The sequence below is a fragment of the Leopardus geoffroyi genome, chromosome A1, assembly GCF_018350155.1.
Source record: "Leopardus geoffroyi isolate Oge1 chromosome A1, O.geoffroyi_Oge1_pat1.0, whole genome shotgun sequence".
In the NCBI taxonomy this organism is placed as follows: domain Eukaryota; kingdom Metazoa; phylum Chordata; class Mammalia; order Carnivora; family Felidae; genus Leopardus; species Leopardus geoffroyi.
The window spans coordinates 228,591,593-228,599,387 of record NC_059326.1 but is presented as its reverse complement, the minus strand read 5'-3'; the positions used below and the strand labels follow the sequence as shown (position 1 = coordinate 228,599,387).

At 39.8% G+C, this 7,795-nt stretch overlaps 1 long non-coding RNA gene across 2 annotated transcripts; it reads left to right on the top strand.

The window, feature by feature from the left end:
• The first annotated feature begins 391 nt into the window (after positions 1-391).
• On the top strand, positions 392-7,346 carry LOC123578737. 2 transcript variants are annotated; one of them, XR_006702491.1, is made up of 4 exons: positions 392-1,156; positions 1,407-2,327; positions 3,449-3,656; positions 7,306-7,346. It is a non-coding gene; the product is annotated as an uncharacterized LOC123578737 (long non-coding RNA). The 2 variants fall into 2 exon arrangements; XR_006702492.1 differs by lacking the exons at positions 3,449-3,656; positions 7,306-7,346 and having other exon boundaries at positions 1,043-1,156; positions 1,407-3,407.
• Positions 7,347-7,795: the final 449 nt, after the last annotated feature.

Here is a 7,795-nt window from a genome sequence, read left to right as displayed (position 1 = left end):
AGAAGGAAATTGCCATCAAATGCCCTAAAGTCAGAACAAAGAAGTAAAGAATTCTTTAGTAAAGAATAGTGATGTACCCATTCTTTGCTGAGGTCCTGATTAAGTTTAGTCTAGATTTGGATTATTTTCACTAGGTTTTCATACCAAGGACATTTGGGGGGGGGGGGGAGGGAGGGAGGCAAAAATATAAGTCTCTAAATCATTTAAGAGCTTAAGAGAAATTCTCTTGATTTTTTTTTATTTAAAAGAATTTTTTTAATGTTTATTTATTTTCAAGAGAGAGAGAGAGACAGAGACAGAGACAGAGAGCAAGCAAGGGAGGGGAAGAGAGAGAGGGAGGCACAGAATCCGAAGCAGGCTCCAGGCTCTGAGCTGTCAGCATAGAGCCCGATGTGGGGCTCCAACTCACAAACCAACCCGAGATCATGACCTGAGCTGAAGTCGGGTGCTTAAGCGACTGAGCCACCCAGGCGCCCCGAGAAATCCTCTTTATTTATCAAAATCTTTTTAGCCAAATCTAACAGTAATAGAGCACTTCATAAAATCAAGTATTGCCACAAAATGATGGCAGGATAAAGGACAAGATCTTCTTTTATATGAAAGCTGTCCCCATGGGAAAAGATGGGCAATATAAATTTAAGCCAATACTTTTGGGAATGCATAGTGCTTAAAAATTCTTAACAAGATTGGAGATTGAAAAAAAAAATGTAATGGATTCATGATCAAGTAAACCTGTTAAAATAGAAAAGTGCAGATATAGGCGAAGAAAGAGATTCTTTTCTGTTATATTTAGTTTGTGTTTTGTAAGTAGGAATCACTATCACTATCTCTGTTGTTGTTAAACAGCAACAGCACTAACAGGGATAATCTTGATTGACCAAAAGATTTGTAAACAATTAAATTAAGGGCTTGTTCTTCACAATGCAGAAAGATTTGCCACTTTCCATAACGTGCTGCTTTCTAGAATGTGTCCAATTAGGGCATAAAAGTTGTTTTCTAGATTCCTAATTACTTCAAAGATGAGTTTTGGTTTTGAGATGAGTGTTGACAAGACAGAAACCAAACTACAGACTTTTGGAAGTTGGGACCAATAATAAGAAATTAGCAATCAAATGTAAACCTTTTGGGAATTGAATAAAAACTTTGGTGAAAATAGGTTTCTTTTTTTTTTTTTTTTTTAATTTTTTTTTTTTTCAACGTTTATTTATTTTTGGGACAGAGAGAGACAGAGCATGAACGGGGGAGGGGCAGAGAGAGAGGGAGACACAGAATCGGAAACAGGCTCCAGGCTCTGAGCCATCAGCCCAGAGCCCGACGCGGGGCTCGAACTCACGGACCGCGAGATCGTGACCTGGCTGAAGTCGGACGCTTAACCGACTGCGCCACCCAGGCGCCCCTGAAAATAGGTTTCAAAACAGCACACAAGGAGAAAGTTTTCTGCATAATGTCCAGTCCCACCAAAACCTAAAGACAGCATTTAATTCAGATATTTTTGGGGGGAAAAATAGGGTAACTTCCAGTTCTGGAGAGCTGACAGATCACAAGCTTTCACCTCTCTTTGAAATCGATATCCCACTGATGTGACTGAAGTAAAACACAACAGAGGCTAAATTAAAGCTGAGTTAGAGAGGGCTTCACCAGCAAACCAAAACAAAGAAAGATTTCTCAAAGAGATTTCTCAAACGGATGCAATCAAACTGATGACAAGTCCCCACAAAGAGAACCCAAAATACAGGCATTAAGATTGGACTAAGACAAAGAACACCTGCAAGGAGAACCTGAGGGCAAGTCCTGCGGTCAAGGTTGAGAGAGAGGAAGACTCTGAAATCAGAATGCCTGAATTCATCGGATCCAGGCTCCAACACCCTGCCTGCCTCAGTGTTCTCAAATGAGGAATGCAAATGAGAATAGTATTTACCTGGAGACCTACTATGAGGGTTACATGAGATCACGGAGATAAAGCGTTTCACCGAATGTCTGTCTTACAGGAAGTGCTGAAGCATTCAGAATGTAACAAAAATGAAAATACCAAATTTCAAAACCTAAGGGAGGCAGTTAAAAATAAACAGAAAAATCTCATAGTGTTTTTCTTTAAATAATATATTTTATTTATCCCAGCGGTTCTCAGCCAGGGGAGAGTTTTAAATGCCTTTATTGTTCAAGGACTGGAATGCATAAACTAATTGCAGCAGAATCTGTGGGTTCCCTGCCCAGATCCTCAGGGACCCTCTATCAGCTGTGGCATGTGCTCCTGCTAATGACCTACCCCTGCACGGGTCTGCAGTGGGCTCCCCTTAGATGATTTCCCCACCCACGGGTGCCTGAAGGTATGTCCCAGCTCCCACTGGCTCCATTGGGGCCAATGGCTGACTATAGTAATCCTCCCTTATTTGTGGGGTATGCGTTCCAAGACCCCCAGTGAATGCCTAAAGCCGTGGTGAGTACTGAACCCTATACATACTATATTATTTCTATATGTACACACCTATGATAAGGTTTAATTTGTAAATTAGGCACAGTAGGAGATTCACAATAACTCAGAATAATCATAATAATATACTATAATAAAAGTTATGTGAATATGGTCTCTCTCACTCAAAATGTCTTCTTGTACTGTACTCACCCTTCTTCTTGTGACGATGTGAGATGATAAAATGCCTACCTGATAAGATGCAGTGAGGTAAATGACGTAGGCATTGTGACATAGCGTTAGGCTTCTATTAACCTTCTGATCATTTGTCAGAGGATGACCATCTGCCTCTAAACCAAGGTTGACCACAGGTACCTGAAATCTTGGAAAGCGAAACCACAGAGAAGGAGGGACTGCACTGTAACGTTGGGACACAAAGTTCCTGCGTCCTTGTCACAAGTTAGGACAGACCATGGTGCAATTCCTGCTTGATTTATGCTACAGAGCTCCCCAGAGAATCAGGCTGGGTGAACTTAGACCTCTCCCATTCCCTCCCTGCTACCTTGCTCCCTGCAGGCTCTTGTGAACACTTCTGTAACAAACTAGCTTTACAAGAATTGCCACCTCACGCTCTGCGGCTGGGGAGCCCAGCCTAAGTTATAAACCTTCAGGTCAGGAACCCAGAAAAAGTCTTCCCCCAAAACTGAACCAAAATAAAAACATAAGCCAATAATAAAATGAAAGTGTAAATTGGTGGAAAGGCGGGGAATTGTGAGCTTGATAAATTGAACCAAGAATGTGAACTTTTGAGTACTTCTCAAATGGACCTCTCTCTCTATTGACCTTACAGATCATAGTGCTTTATGTAAAAAATAAGTAATTTGGAACTCCAAATAGTTGATGTATGCTCATAAAAAGGCCTTGTCCCTACACCAAAAGTTGTAAATGTATTCCTGTGAGTATATTGTTAGAATACAATGTGTCTAATCAAATATGATATCTGTTGTCTCTGAACATTGTTTTTCTTTTCTTTTCCAGTTAACCAATCAACAGCCAATGCCATTGAATTGGTGTGCTTCTATTCTACTCAAAAAGACCTCAAAAACCACAAGAAAGGAAAACAAGAAAATATACACATATTTGCTCATTTGTGAAAGAATAAACCAGAAACTAATGTGACTGGTGACTTGAGTAAAAAGAGGGTGGAAAAATGGGACAATGGAAATAGGATACAATCGCAAGTGGGGTAATATTCTCTGAACGTTCTGTTTTGTATACCTCTGACTTTTAGAATAATTTTCATGTTTCACATGACGAAAGATAAATTATTAAAGTTGAGCGGAATGTGGTGGGGGGAGGTAGGGGGAGGTGCTGGTATAGGGTGGAGTCAACTGGGCTTTGTCTTACAGGGTCCACCATGCCCGTGGGGAGGGGGAGGAACACACCTTTGGGGCTCCTGGCAGCAGGGTGGGGAGAGTCCACGGGACTCTGCCCGGTAGGATCCAAAGCTGAAACTTGGGATGGGGGACAAGGCATTACGTCTTTGCTTCACCTCAAGCAGGGCAGATAAAGTCAAAAAGGTTCTGTTCCATAGATATTTCTCTTGGTCATCTCACTAGAAAGAATGGGCTCATCCTAGGGCTCTTAATGTCTTCTCCCAATAGCAGTTCTGGTTTTCAGGCTTTTCTAGCACTCAGGGAGAGATAAGTGGGAAGCAAAAGAAAACAGTTCCAAGAACACACTGCCAGGTCATTCTGTGGGTCTAGAGATTTTTACCCAATATGGCTACTTTTTCTACCTTCCAGAGTCTTCTGATAGTTGTTTTATTCATTTTGGTCCAGGGCTACTCATTGTTGCTAGTAAGAAACACACAATAAAGTACTTTTATCCCATATTACCTGGAAGTTCAAAACCCCCAATTTTTTTTTCCCCTTTCAGAATATCAGGTTCTGCTGTCTTTGGCTCTTATCTGGTTCTATCTGGCCATTCTCTGGCGTCTAAATTAACCTCCTTGCTTCTGCTCTTTCCTTTTAATGGAGATTCCAAAGAGTGACATTTAAACTTTATTTTTCCTGTCTCACACATTGAATGAAATTCTTCTCAAAACAAAACAAAACAAAAACCTTTCTTTTATCAACTATTTGAATCCCCTGAAATACAGTATTTCAGGACAAGCCAATGAATACTTGACTTATTCCTTTACATACCAGCTTTCAGAAAAATGGGTTGTTGCCTTAGCAAACTCCAATGATGACCAATAAGGCTTTGTGGCGGGGAAGTGGTGACAGCACAATATGATGCCCTAGACTTTTAACCTACTTGAATCCATTGTATATCAATCCATCGAGGTGAATCTTATTTCAATCCATTGTCATCACTGTTCTTTTTGATATACACACTGCCCCACTTTGACTAAAATGCATCCTTTTAAGACGGATTCTCTCCTGTAACACAATCCCCAGCAGTCCTCGATATCTTCCTTACTTTAAAAAAAAAATTTTTTTTTTAACGTTTATTTATTTTTGAGAGACAGAGAGAGATAGAGCACAAGTAGGGGAGGGGCAGAGAGAAAGGGAAGCACAGAATCCGAAGCAGTCTCCAGGCTCTGAGCTGTCAGCACAGAGCCCAATGCACAAACCGCAAGATCATGAGCTGAGCCAAAGTCAGACACTTAATCAACTGAGCCGCCCAGGGGCCCCTTCCTTACTTTTTAATGTAACAAGATGTTCTTGGTATGTCTTATGCATTTTCTGTCCTCAGACCATCAATTATACATTCTCAAGTTGTTCTAGTTAGCTTCAGGATGATGTAGTACTTACAAAACGGAGTCTAAGAAAACTGAGTTGTTCACAACTTCTGTTTCTTTTCTCTGGAAACGTACACATTGACAAAGAAAAATAAATCATGAGTTCATAGTGATACTTTTAATTTTATGATTGTATCTTTTTTTATTTTTGAGAGAAAGAGAGTGGGGGAGAGGCAGAGGGAGAGAGAGAGGGAGAGAGAGAGAGAGAGAGAGAGAGAGAGAGAGAGAGAGAATCTTAAGCAGAGCCCGACTTGGGGTTTGATCCCCTTACCCTAAAGTCATGACCTGAGCCGAAATCAAGAATCAGATGCTTAACTGACTGAACCCTCAGCCACCCCTTTTAAATTTTTTTAATTAAAAAAATTTTTTTACAGAGAGAATCTTCTTTCTTATGACAAAATTGTTGGGTGCTAATGACATTACTATAATTATATATTTGTTTTGCCATTGTATCTATTTGTTTCAAAACAATAAAATTTCTTTCTTTCTACCTTTCTTCCTCTATTTTAAGGATGGCCTTTTGAATTTTTAATTAATTTTTATTTGAAATTATGTAAAACATTCTCATGCTCCCAAAGTCAAAACTATTTAAAAAATAAAAAGATACATTCCGAGAAGTCTAGTTTTCTTCCACGGTCCTCTCTATTCTCTTCTGTCTTAGTCCGTTCAGACTGCTATAACAAAAATACCACAAACTGGTGGCTCAACAACAAACATTTATTTCTCACACTTGGCTGGAAGTCCAAGATCAAGGTGCCTCTAGCATTAGTGTCTAGCGGGGGCTCTTTTCCTGGTTGAAGGTGGTCATCTTCTCACAGTATCTTCACGTGGTTGGAGGGAAGCTCTCTGGGGTCTCTTTTATAAGGGCACTAATCCTATTCATGAAGGCTCCCCCTCATGACCTAAGCACCTCTCAAAGGTCCACTTTCTAATAGCATCACATTAAGGGTTAGGATTTCAATATATGACTTTTAAAGGAAAAAAATATGAAGTCCATAACAATCCCTCTCTTCAAATAGGGGACTGCCATTGGCATGGGTTTTGGTATATATATATATTCCTAAGATTCCTAAAATTAAAAGCAATATACTCTAGGGGTGCATGGCTGGCTGAGTTGATAGAGCATGCGACTCTGGATCTTGGGGTTGTGAGTTTGATTCCCATATTGGGCGTAGAGACTCCTAAAAAAAAGCAACATACCTATATGCATAGTTTTGGTATGCCCGTAATTTGTATCATGGATCCGTATGTCCATATATATGTACACCAAATATATCAGTACATGAAGATGTTACTCATTCCCCTTTACAGCTGCATTGTGCACGTATTCAACCACTCCTTTTTTGATAAAAATTTTATATTATTTTCAGTTTTTTGCTCATGACTATTGTTACGATAAATCCTTTTCTCAGATATAAATTTGTATTTTTTTCCAGTGTATCTTCCAAAACACTGAAATGAAATTTCATAGATATGAATGCAGAGTCAAAGGGCAAATGCATATGCACTTTTACTAGATGTTGCCAAACTGCTCTCCTTAAGATTGTCTATTGTTTTATTCCCATCAGCAATGTGTGAACATGCCTGTTTCTCACTTGCTTACCAACAGAGGATATGTCAAACTTGTAGAATTTGGTCAACCTGATAAGTGAGAAATAGTGTCACAGTGTAAATTTATATTTTTATCCACTTTAGAATGAATGAGGTTGAGCCTATTTCAGTATTTAACGGTTAGTAACACTTCTTTTTCTATGGAACTTCAGTTCATATTCCTTGCTCATTTTTCTAAATGGCGGTGGAGTATTTTCTTCCCGAGTTTTAGAAGAGTAATATGTTTAGGGATATTAACACATTTTCTGTGACTAAACCATAAGTATTTTTCCCAGTTTGTCATTTGTCTAAGGAGTTCTTGAATGGAAAAAAGCAAATGGTACAAGAGTGTGTAAAATACATGACTTTATACAAAAATTTTAGTGTGTATATAGTTATGCTATTCATATATTATATATAATATATTATACACCATACATTATTGTTGTATAACCTGTTGGTTAACAGTAACAGTTGGTTTCTCTTTTTTATAATGCAGGTGCCTGACTTAAGCTTTGATATTCAAGGCATCCATTTCAAAAAGGCAACCACTGGGCGCCTGGGTGGCGCAGTCAGTTAAGCGTCCGACTTCAGCCAGGTCACGATCTCGCGATCCGTGAGTTCGAGCCCCGCGTCAGGCTCTGGGCTGATGGCTCAGAGCCTGGAGCCTGTTTCCGATTCTGTGTCTCCCTCTCTCTCTGCCCCTCCCCCGTTCATGCTCTGTCTCTCTCTGTCCCAAAAATAAATAAACGTTGAAAAAAAAAAATCAAAGAGGCAACCACTTCAAAGAGGGCTGTCTGGAATAAGCACAATGCGAGCCACAGGACTAGATGGAGAGCCAGGTCTCCTCCCCACCTGCTCAGCCCCTTTCCTTTAGCGATATTGGTAGATTTCCATAACTGGCCATTTGGGCTGCTTCTTTTTTCTCTTCGCACACTTCAAATTCCTGCTCCTCTTTTAAATTCACCAATAAAGAGTGAACCCTTGAA